Here is a 17904-nt window from a genome sequence, read left to right on the forward strand (position 1 = left end):
CAACCGATACGGTGCCTTAGCTATCGGATCCGCACCAGGGACTAGGTCGATCCTGAATTCCACCTGCCTCTCCAGAGGTATCTCTGGCAACTCCTCAGGGAATACATCCGTAAACTCTCACACTGTGGGCACATCGCCCACTGTCGCCTTACCCGCCTTCCGGGTGTCCATAACATAAGTGAAATATCATGCGCAACCCTACTGAAGGTAACACCTAGCTCTCGCTGCTGAACATACCGCTGGTCCTTGCTGTGGCCTTTCGCCCTGAACTACCAACTCTCCCCCACTTTGGGTCCTGATCCGAACTAGCTGTTGCGCGCAATCTATCACTGCCCCATTGGGGATCAACCAATCCATGCCTATAATCACCTTGTTCCCTCTCAACGGAATAAGAACCAGGTCTACCAGATAATGCTCCTCGAATAATCTCAGCACACAGTCTTGGAATACCGTCGATGCTCGCACCGATCGGTCATCTGCAATCTCTACCTCTAAAGGGCAATCCAACATGCCCGAAGACTCAGGAAACTTCTTGCTAAGCGCAAGAGAGACAAATGATCGGGTAGCCCGCGAATCAAATAGTACCTGAACTGGGATACCGTTCACATGGAACGATCCTAAACAGAGCACATACATAACATATCAAAATCACAGCAGCGCATCATAAAGCATAATGATAAGAAATCATACTCGTCACCACATCGGGTGCAGCGTGTGCCTCCTCAGCAGTCAACTAGAATGCCCTGTTCCTCACCACTGGAGCCTCTGCCTTGCCCTGCCGTCCATTAGTGATCTGCAGGGTTGCTGGAGCTAGCGCCTTCATTGGCGCTGATGCTGCTGTCAACTGAGGGCAGTTGGCCTTCTTGTGGCCCTTCTGGTTGCAGTGGAAATATAGCAACTCAGACGTCTGAATAACCGGTGCAGGGGCTGTATAATCCCTGTTGAAATTCCCCGTCTTGCCGCACTTGTAGGAGCCCGACGATCCCAATCTACACCCCCCTCATGTGGCCTACCGCATTTCCTCCAGCGGCCCGGTCCTGACTGGCCTTTCGGCCTACCATCTGATCCCTTGGGCTTCTTCCCCGAAGCCCCGGTCGTTTGAGCCCCCTCTATCTTTCTTTTCCTGACATGCTCTAGATCAATCTCCCTCTCCCTTGCCCTGGCAATCATGGAATCCAGGGTGAGGCATGCTAAAAAACTAACTTGCTCCCGAATGTCGGCCTGTAGCATGTCGTGGTAACGAGTCCTCCTCATATCCTCATCTCCCGCATACTGGGGCACCAACAATGCCCTCTCTCGCAACTTGGCGGTGATTTCCGCCACAGTCTCCGTAGTCTGTCTCATGTCCAAAAACTCTTTGGCCAGATGTTGAAGCTCTACAACTGGCGCAAACTCTGCTCGGAACCGGGTCACAAATCTGACCATGCCATATCCTTAACAGCCAAGGCTCCCATAGAGTCACCAACCGACTTCCACCAATCCCTAGCCTGATCCCTCAAACACCTTACTGCAAATCGTACTTTCGTCCCCTTGGGGCAGAAGTTGGTCAGCTGCACGTACTCAATGTCTGCAATCCATCGTCTGGAAGCAATGGGAGTCTTCGCCCCGTGGAAATGTGGTGCACCACTGCCCTTGAAGTCCATAAAGGACAGTGTGCGGGATCCTGACTGGCCAGATGCCATATCACTCCTGAACGCCCTGAGGCGATCCTCCATCAGCTCGACTATCCCTTCCTTGATCGACCTGAAGATGATGGGGGTCGACTCAAGGATGCCTCTAGTTATCTCTGACGCGATGAACTCGCGTAGCCTTTCATCTACTGGCTCGGAACCTGATCCCGAACCCGATCCCTCTCCTGAATTGCCAACTATTAGCCTCTGTCGTAGTACCACCATTTTGCAAAATGTAATGCCAACAATTAGTGATACCAATACATCTCGAGGGATCACATCCACTACAAGTTCCCTGGTCTTGTCTCAGCCTTCCTCAATTTAGGTACAGATCCTCTGCTTTCAGTAGTACAGGCCCATACTACCTTCCACATCTATCCGTACCTCCCTCAAGGACTGCCTTGACTCCACCAAGTCCCTTTCACCACTGCTGATTCTCTGCTATTCCCATCCTAGGCTTACCCTAAGGAAAATCTCTAACTCCACCCAAACCGGTCCTCAGCTGCTGAAGGCCTCCCTGTAATGCCAGTTAGCCATTACCTAAATACCATCACATGTGATGAGGCTCAGATAATCCTTCGAGTAACAAACTCGTCCCTACAACGGTTAGACTCAGACAAGAGCTGCGCAATAGGGCCATATCCAGCACTCTGAGATTATCCAACCCTGATCACATGTGACGTGATGTATTCACCTAATGGCTAACTCCCATCACTCAGAGTCCCACAAAGCACAAAGCAAGCAACATTCGGATGCAGGAAAACTACTCAAGCAAATCTGTCCTCATAATGAGAAGCTGAACTAGCATATAATGCTGAGCTCATACTACTAAGCATAACCTAAACAGGCTATCCTGCTACTGTCTACTCAATACTAGCATGGAATTCTCATAAGTTGAAGCACATAAAGCAGGCACATTATGATGGGTTTTGGTCATAAGACATCCTATCTGCTCATACAAACCCTAATGCTTGGATCTAGGTTTCTCTATTGTACATGCTTTGAATCCAAGACTATAAACCCTAATTCTAGCATATGGAAATCAATATTAACATATAATTAGGTTTATGATATTACCTTGATTGTTATGTAGCAATAACAATCTCAATTCCTCCTTGAATTGACTTTGGAAGGCTTAGAGTCACAAGTGTCACTCCTCTAATGGCTCACAAACACCATAAGCAAGAGGATGAAGAGGAGAGAGGATGGAGGCTGCCCAAAACGTGTTCTAACCCTAGAAAAGAAGTTCCCCACGTTTTTGAGCCTTAAGGGTTCTATATATAGTGAGGCTATTAGGGTTATCTAACAAGGAAACCCTAATTTGGTTGCTTAAGCCCTAAGCAACCCATAGACTCCTTTAATCAAGCCCTTGGATGATTTCCTTATGGGTTTCCCATTAGAATTCGTCCACCCCTTGATTCAAGACAATCCATGGCCCAAATTGCAATTATCTTATAATTACAATTCCAGTCCCTTAAGTTTAATTAATCTCTTTTAGTCACAAAACTAATTACCAATTAATTCTTGACTAATATTAATTAAATAATATGATTTCTCCTTTAATATATTGTTCTCATAATATATTAATAAATCATATTTAATCCTTTCTCTTCATAATTCATCCTATCAAGTTGCTTTGGTAAAGGCAACCTAAAAGGACCATGCACCATCGGGTCAAGTACATACCAAAATAGTTATGGACTTAGACACTAATCCAACAGTCTCCCACTTGGATAAGTCTAATAACTATTCTGCGTATGACTTCAGATCCTGGTCTGCAATCGTAGCTTTCTAAAGCCGTTGTCAACTCTGATCCTATCAGATACGTGTGTCCTTAGATAAGGGATCATATATTCCTCCATTCTTGATATCATATGAGATATGATTTCTAATCATTCTCTTTGTACTATATCTCGATTCCCGATTTATGACGACTGACTAATTGAACAAATCAAATTAGCCCTAGCCCGGCCGAGCATTTACGTTTGTCATCACTAAATCATCGAGGGGCCCAAAGATATCGCTTTTATCCTACTTTGGATAAAAGGAACGGATAAACTTTGATACAATGCTTGCTTGCACTCACTCACCGAATCACACACAACAATATGTTTTATAACACCAAGTTACTAGTGCGTTTACATATTATCAATGTGCAACCGATTTGCAAGATACAACTCACACATCTCGGTTTCAAGAATATAAGATGTTATCGTCTCACCAATCACTCGTGATACAATTCATGGAGTGATCCAAGTGAGCGTGGGTTTAATCCAATGCTCAAATCACATTCATAAGCACTCATGAACGTTGCAGCAACCATTTGCTTATGTCTAATACTCTTTTAGACAATCCACACACCAATTCACGACAGTCTTCATTCATATCTACTTCCAACATATGAACGACTGTGGCCCGTTCGAATAATTCGATTATTCTTAATAAATTCAATTATTCTGGAAGTCAAAACATGCAAATGCGAAACACAAGAATAATACTAATCCCATATGGCCTCAACCCTTTGAGCATAAATAAAACACCTTTTATTTATCACCATATTGATTACTCATTATTTGTTGTTTCGGGTAATCAACTTCTTACTTGAATTACTACACTTGTCCCATGCTCCTAGCATGCAAACAATGTTTACCTATGGTTCTTGCTTTGTGAAATAGATCAAATTGAACACATTTCCAATCATTCTCATTTCACAACTCCAAATCCTTTTCATAAGTGAAAGAATATCAAATTCTTGCTACTTATAGAATATGCTAGATTCTAACATTTTATACAATGATCCTTTCGTAATGTCACTGCACCAAAGTCACAAAGACTATTGGCAATGATATTACAAAGTCCTCTATCGGAGATTGTTACAAGACAATTCCATAGATGTGATGTCTCTCACTCAAAGTACTTTTTTGAACATCCTTTTGCATAGAAGTTTCTAATCTAGTCATAGATTTCTCAATATTCAATTCCCAATATGGACACACTTCCATATGTTCCATATGACAACTCATTCTTAATAGAATCTTTTCTATTCATGATGAAGTTGATATGGTCCATCCAATATGGAAACATTTCCATAATTTCCATATGACAACTCATTCTTAATAGAATCTTTTCTATTCATAATAATGTCGATATGGTCCATCCAATATGGAAACATTTCCATATTTTCCATATGATCCATTCAATACCATGCGTCCAACTACTCACAAGCGACCAATCCTCGTCAAACTTTGGATTGTCCTTTGATAGTCGTTTAATTATTTTAGTCAAAAACCAATTCTAGTCCCTTTTCCCTCTAAATGCGCTTGACATTTGGAAATTTTTAGAATGGTCAAACATTAAAGCATTTGCAATCGATCCTATACCCGAAGCGTATGGGACACGACGCATAATGTTTTATTTGCTATGTTCTCAAAATTCGAATTGTGAAGAGGAATGTCGTAATCATAATCGAAATTTTAAGAACACACTATGTACCCTTGACTAAATTTATTAACATTTCTCAACCTAAGCCTTTAGATTTGAAATGAAGCATAATATTCTCTCCCTTAATTATAGCAAAACAACCTTTCAACTCTTACAACTTTGCAAAGTATGACTCTTGTTTTCTATAATTAATATTGCTAACCTTGCAATACTTTCCTTAATAATCATACAATCATAACATTTATGCTCCCACTATCATGATGATTATTATAAAACATAACACTTATGCTCCTACTAGCTTCGACATGTATTCATAAACATCTTAACTTTCAGAAAAACAATACCTATTGAATTTCTTAAGTCCATGTTTCTAATACTTAATGCTTTGATAATCTTTTATCAAGGCTTCTTGAACTTATACACCTTTGCCTTAGATAGTTCATATGTGTGTCTAAACAGTTAAGACTAATTGCCAAACCTCACAATTCAAATTATGGAAAGGGATACCGTAACCATAATTGAATTCGAGAATGCAATTTTACAATCACTATCTTCTTAAAATCTTTCTTAGTGAAAGCATTTCCTCACAATCATTTTCATGAAGGAGGAAATCTTATGACACTTAGATTTAAATGGTGTATGTGTTCCTATCCATGTGAATTTGTTAAAACCAAAGTTTACAACAAATTCAACTCATATGGATCGAACTTTCTTAATCTCGATTTCTTGCCTTATGGTAGCACAGCTGCCCACCATGTCTTCCAAGTAGTTAAGCAGCTCACCTTTTCCTATCAATGTACTTTCCATTGATCAAGGTCCTTGCCTTTTATGAATTCAAATGAGAACTCATAGAACTCACATGCATAATTAACTCGATTGGAACGGCATAGGAACAAAATAATGTCAACACGATAGGTTGTAAACCTCAACTCGTGTGCTAGTGAAGATTGATAAGGTTTATTTAATTTGTTCTTGAAACCTTTCAAGACCATTAAGACTCCCACTGACTCCTTGACATATAAGATTCTCTTGTCAAAACATTTCTTGACAAACAAATATTCAAGAGTTAGTGTAGCTTTTATCAAAACTCTTCATAAATTGGTCCTAGTTGGTCTTTGTCTTATCCAAGACATCACAACTTTCCACAATTGATGAATGTTATAAACCTTACTTTTTCACTCGATGTCACAATCTTAACTTTAAGACTTGTTATTGGAACGAAGTATGATTGACTTATTGATTTAACCATTTCTTCAATTCTTGATTCCTCTTCTTAGACATACAATTGTACTAAGACTCATTTAGAGGATCAATTGAGATATGGTTCTTAATCATTAAGACCTGTCACAACTAGAAATTTTGTGTCTTGTAATCACTACACTCAAGTAAAATGTAGAATCAAAAACTTAAGAGCATGTATGATGCTTACTCTATGACAACAAAAATTTCAATCCAATACACCATACAAGCATTACAAATAGTCAACAAGCAATTGGAAACCCTAGAAGTTCTTGTTTAGGTCCATTTTGAACTAGGACTTCCTTATTGGACTCAATGGACCAATAAGCTTCCAATTTGACGATCATGGGCTTAGAACCTTTAAATGGGCTCTAATTGGACCCACATTCATTTATTCCAACATTTTGGGCCACATTGGGCCTAGAATGAAATGAATTAAATATTATGAACCATTATGAACCATAATTAACTTAAACTAGCCCAACAAAGTATAAAAATCACACTTATATCTTATAGGGCCAACAATCATCAAGCCTAACTCTAATATGGGCTTAGGAGCATTAAAGCCCAATACTCTCCTTTTTCTTTCAAAATCTCGGCCCAAAGCCCAAATCCAAGGGTGAAGAGTTGACTTATAAAGTGTCACCTCACTTATACCTCACATGCCTCCATGCATGGACCAACATGTATCTAGAAGTGTCACTTCCACTCCCTATCTCTTCTTCTCTTTGTTCTCGGCCGAGAGTATCACACACACACACACAATCATTCACCTAAACACTCTCAAGAACACACCACATATCCCTTCACTTTCCCTTCAAAATTTCGAGATTCAAGAGCCTTGCAAGGAGGATTCTTCACAAAAATCATCATCTAGGTAAATTGAAGCTTGGATCCACACTTTAGACTCCTTCTTCTATCCAAAAATCTCTTCTTAACTCATATGAAATCATAATATTGTATCTTAGAACCCCTTAAATTCAAGATCTTCCAAGAAAAGGGTTGCTAGGGCCGAAATAGCAACAAACTCTTCTCTTTTCTTCTTCAAATCGAAACCACAACTCAAGGTGAGCTTCATACCCCCTATTTTTCGGTTTTTATAAGTTTTGTGGGGGGGGGGGGGAATACAAGCAAATGTGTAGATCTATGAGTATATGTATGCTTTGTATGATTTCTATGTTTATTTACATGTTCTTATGTGATTATGGTGTTGAAACTAGTCAAAAAGTCCTTAAAATCGAGATTTGCATTAGGATGTATGAAACAAGTATTAAACATATTATTACACACAAATCATTTCTAGAAAAATAACCAAGTTGGTTAATATGAACTCCTTGGGCTAAAAATCCCATTTTTGGACTCAAAATGTTAAAAATAAAAGGTTAAAGGGCCCAAAATGACAAAATACAAATTCTGATGGATGAAATGAGTCAAAACAGTTTCAACAATGTATTTTTCTGGAAATATTCTCTTTGAAGGATTAAATGTGAAATTTTTAAGCATAATTGGCCAAAAATGAATTTTTCGGCCCAATAAAGCCCAATTTGCGAGATTTTCAAATTAGAGGGGCTGAAATTGTATTTTTCTGTAAAACAGGGGACTACTAGTGCTCCAAGTCCAATTCAAGGGTTAAAAATGCTTTTCATATTTAAAAGGGACCAAAGATGCAAAAAAATTCTACTTTGGGCCAAAAGTGTAAAAATTGCGAAAATAAGGGTTTCAGCCGAGAAAATTTTCATTTGAGGGACTAAAACTGTTTTTCAAATAACTTTGAGCTGAAAAATACCTTTTCTACAAGTTTTGATACTAAAGTGTCAAGAAAAATGGTTTAAGGACTAAAATAGAAATTCTTGTATACAAAGGGTCAAAAGTGTAAATTATCCAAAAGAAAGGGGCTGCAAAAATGTAAAATTCTGATGTTTAAACAATAAATCCGACATGATGAAATACTAGTACTTCGAATATCGGCGAAATATAATACACCTTCAACACCAAAAATCGTTATCAAACGAATTGATTCGGTCTCGAATCAATAATGAACCCGAAATTACTAACACGACGATACTTCAATACACACGCGGAAATCTCGGAAATTCAATACACACGCGGAAATTTCGGGAAGTCAATACACACGTGGGAATACACCAGACGTCGATACACCGTCTTTGGGCCCAAAAGTTTCAAATCGTGTTTGTTGGGCCTAGCTAGCCCAATGTCATGATCTTTAGGCCCGAAGGAAACTCGCTTACATGTAGTTGGGTCTTCTATGACCTAATTCCGTGTAAAAGGACTTTTACAGGCTTTGTGATGTTGGACCCCAAGGGCCCTCTGGTGCTGCTAGTAAAGTCGAGAATTCACCAAATACGAGTCGGGCTAAGGGCCCTTCGCATTCACGATAGCCTTGAATGACTTATGGAAAATATCGGGGGCTTCGCACCCTCTTTTCCTCCTCGGTTGTGGGGCTATGAGAAGTCCGGGTGATTGGATTAAGTGAATAGTGCGAGCGATGCCTAAGGGATCGTTTGTATAGTTGTAAACTAGTCATTTTCATTAATGTGTGTTTATAACAATTCACAATCCATAATTAATCCAACGTTACCGGGACTCAACGAATACACCCGTCGCAATGAAATAACAAAATATAAATCATTTGATGCAAAGTATTAGGAAAACATCGGGTTTTCCTAGGGTTTTCAACTAATACACCTACGAGTTACAAATCGAGTTTTACAAATTGTACTTTTACACTTATAGAAACAAACAAGCATACTTACGGATCTTCACACTTTTTATACTATGCTCTTTTCAGAAAATATCGGATTTTCTGGTGATTTTCAAAACAATACAAACCACTATATTTCAAACATTACTTATGAACTCACCAACATTTCATATGTTGATGTTTTTCAAAATACTTGTATTCTCAGGTAACAGGTAAATCGAAAAGGAAAAATGTACTCAGTAACGTCTTGCTGTTGTTTTAATTAGTATCGAACAATTTACTTTTGGGCATGTAATATTATGGATCATTGTACTGAATGAAAACGCTACCAGTTGTAACATTTCAATGCTTGGTAATGTATGATGTTATGTTTCATGTATATTCATTGTGATGGTATTCAATTGAGTCACAATAGCCCTCGGATGTTTCCGCCGTCTGGTTCGGGGGTGTGACAAGACCTATCATAAAGCATAAAAGGTACTCTCCCTTCTTCTTAGAATGGAGAAACTTTTATCTTTCTGCCTACTTGATTCTTCTTATTCGTTTTGCTATTGATCTAAACCCTTTAATCAATTCAGAATTACACTTAATCTTGTAAGTATAATCATATTTACTAAACTTTTAGTAAATCATGACGAATATCTTTGTTACTCTTATGGTGGACTTTGGTCAACACAACTTTGTGTACTCAATCTCCTAGTCCTTCACTTGACACTTTGTCAATGAATTAGTCTAATTTCCAAATATGAAATTTCTCATTCATCGTGCAACCAAGTTGCGTGATTCCAAATTTCTGTCCAATTGAAACTTTGGGCGATGAGAAACTCTCCCTATTCGGTAAACTCTCGACTTTCCATAACACAATAAGAACCAAATCCATTATAGAAACATTCAAACATCAATTTTTCATATACGCCATTGCAAGGATAAATAAATAATATAAAATCAAAATTTATTTTTATTGCGGAAAAATTTGTCCTTACAATGCAATTCATTGAAAAACTATGCTAATACTTCTTTCTTAGCAATCTAATTCTAACTCTAAGTAGTAGCTCAAGAATCTAATCTTCGAGAAATGCGATCGAAATCCATTCTTTCACGGTTAGATTTTGCTCACTTCTTCCCTTAAGTTTCCTTTCTTTTCTTCGATTCTACAAAACATCAATTGTAATCTTATCACATTATGTATTAAGAATCTAGAATAGAATTTTAAAAGAGTTAGTCAATGGATTTTACCTATATTTGAGCCATACGTTTTGACTCTCCCATCTCTTAGATCTCTTAGGTAAATGGGGCAGCTTCGTCTCCAATGCCCTTTCTCTTGGCAATAAAAGCAGATTGACTCTTTTGGAACATGACATAGAACTACTTTAGACATTGCCTTTCTCTTATGATCAACCTTTTCGATCATAGCATGTCTTTCGTTGCCATTGTCTATATCCATAGAGGTCTTGAACGCAGATTCACCAATCAACTTTGCTTTTCCATTGCACTAAACCATTGTTGATTCAACAACAATAAGCATATAGGTGAGATCTATAAGGGTCACGTCACGGTTCATCATATAGTACTCTATTACGAACTCACCATATGAGTTAGGAAGTGACTGAAGAACCCAATCAACAGACATTTCCTCACAGACAACGGATCCCAACATTCTTAACCTATCAATGTGTGACTTCATCCCTAGGACGTGTGCACACACCGACTTTCCTTCTTTATGTTTGCTTGCCAAAAGGGCTTGAGTGATCCTGAACTTTTCAAGCCTTTGAACTTGTGGGTTAGGGAGAATAATTTGAGGAGGAGGAGGAAGTGAAGTATGATCTCTTATTCCTCGATCGAATCGTGGAATATCATCTTCATGTGGAATGCTTGTTCCACGGGATTTGGGAAAACCATAGTTGTCGAACTTTGACATCTACAATACGGGAGAAAACGAATTCAAGTTAGTTGATTGATTGAGTCCTTAGTAAATCACCCAAATGAGATACTAAGGTTAGGACCCAACACAATATTCTACAACTCGGGAGAGGGATGCCGTAACCCTAATTGCAGAATATTTGAAGGTAAGTGAATGACGATTCACTAATCTCCACCACGAAAAACGAAAAAGAAATTTTAAGTTTTAAATCTATGAAAACTCCTAGATCCTTTGAGATTCATTGAACTTTCAATGGCATGTTTAAATCTCGATATGCCCCTCTTGTTTTGTGACTGGGATGCCGAGGATCACAAAGCGGGTGTGAATAACCATGCAAACTTACATGGTGCCCTCACATGTTACAGTCACCTATTCGATGTGCCAGTAATCCACACACGCTCCACCGAACTATGACAAACATTGAGTCACCCTTTGCTACCTTTTCTTAGAACCATTTAGTGTGCCGGTAAACCACACACGCTCCACTAACGTCTTCACAAGGGCACAAAGTGTAATTTCATGGAATTGCATCAATTCACTTTTGCCTAAGTAACTAAGATTGAGAATTTTTTATAAAACATTTAGTTACTTTAATAATTCATTATACTTATAATAGAAGGTTTCGTCCTATCCTACCCGTTCGGCTAACGACCCTCCACTAGTCAAGAGTGCGCTGGGTTAGAGTGGATACCCATTCAATCGCCATTTTATAGGCAATTTCCTTAAACACCCCTTATAGAACAGCTTCGTGAATGAGGCCTACTAACGGTAAGACTGATTTTTACTCATACATATATATAATGTTAGACTTTTAATGTTATATATAGTATAGGGTGTATTTTACACTTTTTAAAATACTAGGTGGTCTAATTTAACAATTATACTTTTAATTCAATTAAACTGTAAGCCTAAACTTTTATGGATTTATTAAACCTCTTTTAATTATACACCTTAATTAATTAATAAAACCATAAGGTTGTGATTTGAACTTTTTCAAAACTATACTAGAGTTTTAGAATTTAACATTCCTAATTAAACTTTTAATCAACTTTTAAATTCCAAAACTTGAGGGCAAGTTTTGAAACATTTCAACACATTAGGGTTTAGAATTTAAATATACATCAAAATTAAACCATTTAATCAAAATTTAAATTCCAAAACTTGAGGGCAAGTTTTGAAACATTTTTCAAAACATAAGGGTTTCAACTATTTAAATTTCAAAACTTTTTGGGTTCAAATTTAAACTATAAAACCTAAAGGGCAAAATATGAAACTTTTCATAACAACAAGGATCAAATAACAAATAATTTAAATTAACATTTAATCACATAATTATCCATATTTGATTTGTTTAATGATTTCTTGCAAAACAATTTATCAATTTAGTCAAAATAATTAATCAATTATCTTATAAGGAAACAATTATCTTATTAATTGATAAATATCTTCAATTAGATCAAAATTATAGTCAAATATATCATATAATCGGATTAATATTGATCTAACATGATAAGGTAACTATCCCAATGCAAAAACAGCAAGAAATCCCGAGATAACCTCCATCTGACGAGTTGACTCGTCGAGTCAAGCCTGGACTCGTCGAGTCACCTTGGACTCGGCGAGTCCAGCCTCCAGAAACCCAAAAAACGAATTTTCCAGTTATACAATGCATCAATACAATTGAAACCCAGCTAAGCTCTGATACCACTGATGGGTTTTGGTCATAAGACATCCTATGTGCTCATACAAACCCTAATGCTTGGATCTAGGTTTCTCTATTGTACATGCTTTGAATCCAAGACTATAAACCCTAATTCTAGCATATGGAAATCAATATTAACATATAATTAGGTTTATGATATTACCTTGATTGTTATGTAGCAATAACAATCTCAATTCCTCCTTGAATTGACTTTGGAAGGCTTAGAGTCACAAGTGTCACTCCTCTAATGGCTCACAAACACCATAAGCAAGAGGATGAAGAGGAGAGAGGATGGAGGCTGCCCAAAACGTGTTCTAACCCTAGAAAAGAAGTTCCCCACGTTTTTGAGCCTTAAGGGTTCTATATATAGTGAGGCTATTAGGGTTATCTAACAAGGAAACCCTAATTTGGTTGCTTAAGCCCTAAGCAACCCATAGACTCCTTTAATCAAGCCCTTGGACGATTTCCTTATGGGTTTCCCATTAGAATTCGTCCACCCCTTGATTCAAGACAATCCATGGCCCAAATTGCAATTATCTTATAATTACAATTCCAGTCCCTTAAGTTTAATTAATCTCTTTTAGTCACAAAACTAATTACCAATTAATTCTTGACTAATATTAATTAAATAATATGATTTCTCCTTTAATATATTGTTCTCATAATATATTAATAAATCATATTTAATCCTTTCTCTTCATAATTCATCCTATCAAGTTGCTTTGGTGAAGGCAACCCAAAAGGACCATGCACCATCGGGTCAAGTACATACCAAAATAGTTATGGACTTAGACACTAATCCAACACATTAGGCATCATTCCTAGATCCTTAGTCCTATTCTAGCATGTTGTTCTATTGAAACTGATAAGCATAAGAGAACTGGTATGGGTACTATGGGGAATACTTACTTGAGCTCGGCCGGTTGCGCACATCACACACTTGTTCCTTCTTAAAACTCTTTTATCTTAGCTTTTAGAAAGTCATTTTCCTTGTAAAAAATGTTTTAATCCCTTGGTTTGAGTCCAGACACCCCCGAAGGTGTGTCCGAATCCCTCAAACCAGGGCTCTGATACCAACTTGTAACGACCCAATTTTCACGACCAAAAATTTCATTTTTCATTAAGTGATTTGCACAACATTTGTATCAAAATATCAACCGATCATATCATTTAATAAAAGCATGTCTCGTATCTGAAACCGAATCGTAAAAACATTATAATATCAGAGTACAAATCTCAGAATAACTCATAATGCGGAAAACAAAGAGTGTGTGTATGATGTGCCGCTACCACGCCAGCTCCTTCCCCTTCGCTGAAGAGGTACCTGAAACCAAAACTGTAAACTATAAGCACGAAGCTTGGTGAGTTCCCCCATCGTACCACATACCATGCAATCACATAGCATACATACTGTCGGGCAATTCTAGGGTGCCCGACCTACCCGGTACGACCATTCTGGGGTGCCGACCTACCCATGCGGCCATTCTAGGGTGTCGTCCTACCCATGTCAAGCCATTATGGGGTGCTGACCTACCTGTCGGTCCTAACAACCGACCCTCGGGGACTATTCCACCCCTTACTGCTACTATCACATATATCAAAACATAAACATACTATCAGACATATCTGGGGTGTCTGACCTACCCTTTGGTACTAACAACCGAACTCTACTACTATCACATATAACATATCATGACAGCATATAAACATATCAGCACATATTATCAGACATATTTGGGGTGTCTGACCTACCCTTCGGTCCTAACAACCAAACTCTGCTACTATCACATATAACATATCATGCCAGCATATAACATATCAGGTAGTAGCAAACCTAGATGATATCACAAATACAATCATCTAATCATACAATTCCTACTGGTGGGCCGACATTGTGGTCGTAGACCCACCGCTACTGGAAGGTAACTCACCTCGTAGTAGCCGCTGATCTGTGCAGGAATCCTCTGACTACTGCCGCTGCTGCTCCGGAAATCCTCCGGCTATAATTCCCACAAAACACTTAGTCATACATTGCCAACTGTTCTTAGGGTAAAATGACCATTTTACCCCTGACCAAATCAAAGTCGAAGTCAACTTCTAGTTGACCCGACTCACCGAGTTGGCTCGCTAACTCGCCGAGTCCCTATCCTTCCATTTGTCCTTATACCCGTCTCTACTCGTCGAGTTAGGCGATGAATCAATGAGTTTTCCTTCTAAATGAATATTGACTGAATCCCCATCCGACTCTCCGAGTTGTATGAACAACTCGTCGAGTACATCTTCAACTGATACACGGGTCCTATCCTTGACTCGCCGAGTTGTATGAACAACTCGTGGAGTTCATCTTCATCCTTAAGAAGTTTGCCTTGGACTCACCGAGTCTGCTTATGCACTCGCCGAGTCCCATGAACTTCTAGGACAATGGTTTAGTCCAGAACGTTGGGTCACTCCCCGGGACCCCCCCTAAAACCTTTCCACACTCAACTGGGTCCTTATGACCCTCAACTCATATGGGACAGAAACCTTGGACTCGCCGAGTCCAACAATGGACTCGTCGAGTTGGTCACATCCTCTCACTAAATCTTCGATTTCTGATGTACAACCCTTGATCAAAAGATAGATCTATGCTTCTACAATCGATCTAGCACGTAAAGTTACAACCTTTACATGCTTACATGGGACTTTGAGCTCAAAAGGTCCTAAACCAATCTCTTACAATGCATGGTGCCTTCTTTGAGTGCAAGAGCCACTCCTTTCTGCCTTGTAACCCCTCTAAGGGCCTAGATCTGAAACATCAACCCCTAACCACGCTTGCAATCATGGTTGGTGACCAAAATGGCTTAGAAAAGCCTTAAAACTCCACAAAATGGGATCTATCAAAAGAACAAACAAGGTATATACTTTATACCTTCTGAAGACTGTAAATGATGCTCAAAATCGGATCCTTCTAGCCTCCTCCTGATCCTTCAAGCTTTTCCTTCCTTCCTTGGGTCACAAAGCACCAAAATCACTCCAAATGCCTTAGATTGCTTCAATAACGGCTAGGGTTTGCTATAGGGGTCTTCTGGGAGCAAATGGGACGAAGGAGGCCGAGTTAAGGTGTTTAAATAGGGTGCAAACCCTCGGGTTAGGGTTTTTGTCCAGACAGGGCCTACTCGCCGAGTCCGGGACCCGACTCGTCGAGTCCATTGCTTAAACCTCGCGACTCATCCCGCTTCTACTCGACAAGTTGGTCCTTCAACTCGCCGAGTCCAAGGCCAAAATGCAAAAATATTAATAAAAGAATACGTACCAAGAACCAGGTGCTACATTTTAGGCTCCGAGTTAGATTTTGGGACAAAGGCACGAATCTTGGACTTTTGAGGCGACTTATGAGCAACTAAGGGTTTTGAAGGCTGATTCCGAGATTCCTTGGTAAACAAGCTGAATGACAAAGTTCTTTCATATATCCAATAATCATATTCAATAACACTGATTTCCATAATAGTTTGCTTCAGAACATGACCTTCCTGAGTGGAGGGTCCAACTGACACTTTTGGAACTACAGCTTCATCAACACAATTTTTAATGTTCCACACAAAATTTTTCTTTGAGGATTTTGAAGAAAATCTTTTATTTAACTATTTTTGTTTTTCTTGATGACATAGTGGTTTTTGAAGACTTTGGTTTAAAAATTGCACCATCAGATTTAGCAATGAAAACAGATGAGACAGTCTGAGGAGAGGTCTTTTGGACCGAAGTGGTGTCCATATGATTTTTGAACTTGGTGGAATTGACTACATCCTTTGGTTCTATAGGACCAGTGGAAGGTCTCTTGAGGATCTTAGTGGGAGTGAAGAGGTTTTGACTATGGACCGAGGATTGAGAATTCCGAGATTCACTCTTTTTGGAGTTATCAAGAAACCTGGCATTTTGTCTAGACTTAACCTCCATTTTGTAAGCATTTCGAGCTTCCACTTTGGAATCTACTATATCCTTCCTATCGAGCATTGGTTTTTTCTTTGGTTGAAGTAAAGATTTTGAGGTTTGTCCTTCATAAGGATTATTAATTTTTGGATTAATGGGAACCAACTTAGTTTTTGAATAAACTAAGGATTCTAATTCACACGAATCAGAGGAGACACAACTTGAAGATTCAATTTTATCATCTAAGGATGCCCATACAAACTTAGAGGTAGTTGTTTCAATTGTCATCATAATGATTTCCTCAACAACACAGTTATGAGGAGGATTATGTCATGGAACATAATCTACGCAATTTGAAACACTGTGATGAAATTCTTTGATCTGATTTAGGTCCAGGTTTGTCAAAGGCGGAAGAGGTGTGGAATCAGAACACTTGACAATAATTGGTTGAAACTCGGGAATTAAGGAAGTAAAGTGATCTTCTTTTTCGTGAAGAGGTGACAAGGGAGAAACTGGGGTGTCCGAATGTTTGATGTTCGGAACCTCTCCCATGAATGTCAGATTTTGCAATTCCTTCAAAGGACGAGCAACTGGCTTTGGAAACTCGCTTCCGAGGCCAGGTGCTTTGGACCATGGATGCCGAAAATTATGAGTCATCCGAATATCTGCTTCAAGCATGTCTATGGAATTATGCAATGCATCTATTTTAGCATTAAGATGTTTGTTATCAGAGATCAAAACATTTCGTTCGGAATAAGTGATTTCACATTTATCTTTCAAAATGATACATTCATTGTTTGACATTACAAGTTCACGCTCTAAAGACTCGATTTTCAACTTTTTATCCTCGAAACGTAACCTAAGACGATTTAACTCAATTTCCTTCTTCTCACTGGCTTCTATGGTTGACTCATAGGCTTTCAAAATGATGTTCATGTCTGATTGGATCTGAGTTAGATATGGTTCATAAATAGATAAATCAAAATTATTTGTAGTAATCATAATTTTTACCTGTTGAATGATGCTTCTCCCTGGTGGATCGTTCGTAGCCATGTAGCAGTAGTTGGGTTCAACATCTTCATCTTCCCTTTTCAGATCCGGATGACCAGTAGCCTTCATCACACTCTATTTCTTGTCGAGCCATGAGACACATGTTTCTTCTAATTGTTGACTTACCACCATACCCAGATGACCAGTAGCCTTCCACATCTCTCGAAACCGTTGTTACAAATGCTTTTTCGCTTTTAGCAATCTCTTGAGCTTTTTGGACGTAGTAGGAAGAATCCTTGATTTTTGGTTTCTG

This window comes from Lactuca sativa, chromosome 8, assembly GCF_002870075.4.
Source record: "Lactuca sativa cultivar Salinas chromosome 8, Lsat_Salinas_v11, whole genome shotgun sequence".
Classification (NCBI taxonomy): Eukaryota; Viridiplantae; Streptophyta; class Magnoliopsida; order Asterales; family Asteraceae; genus Lactuca; species Lactuca sativa.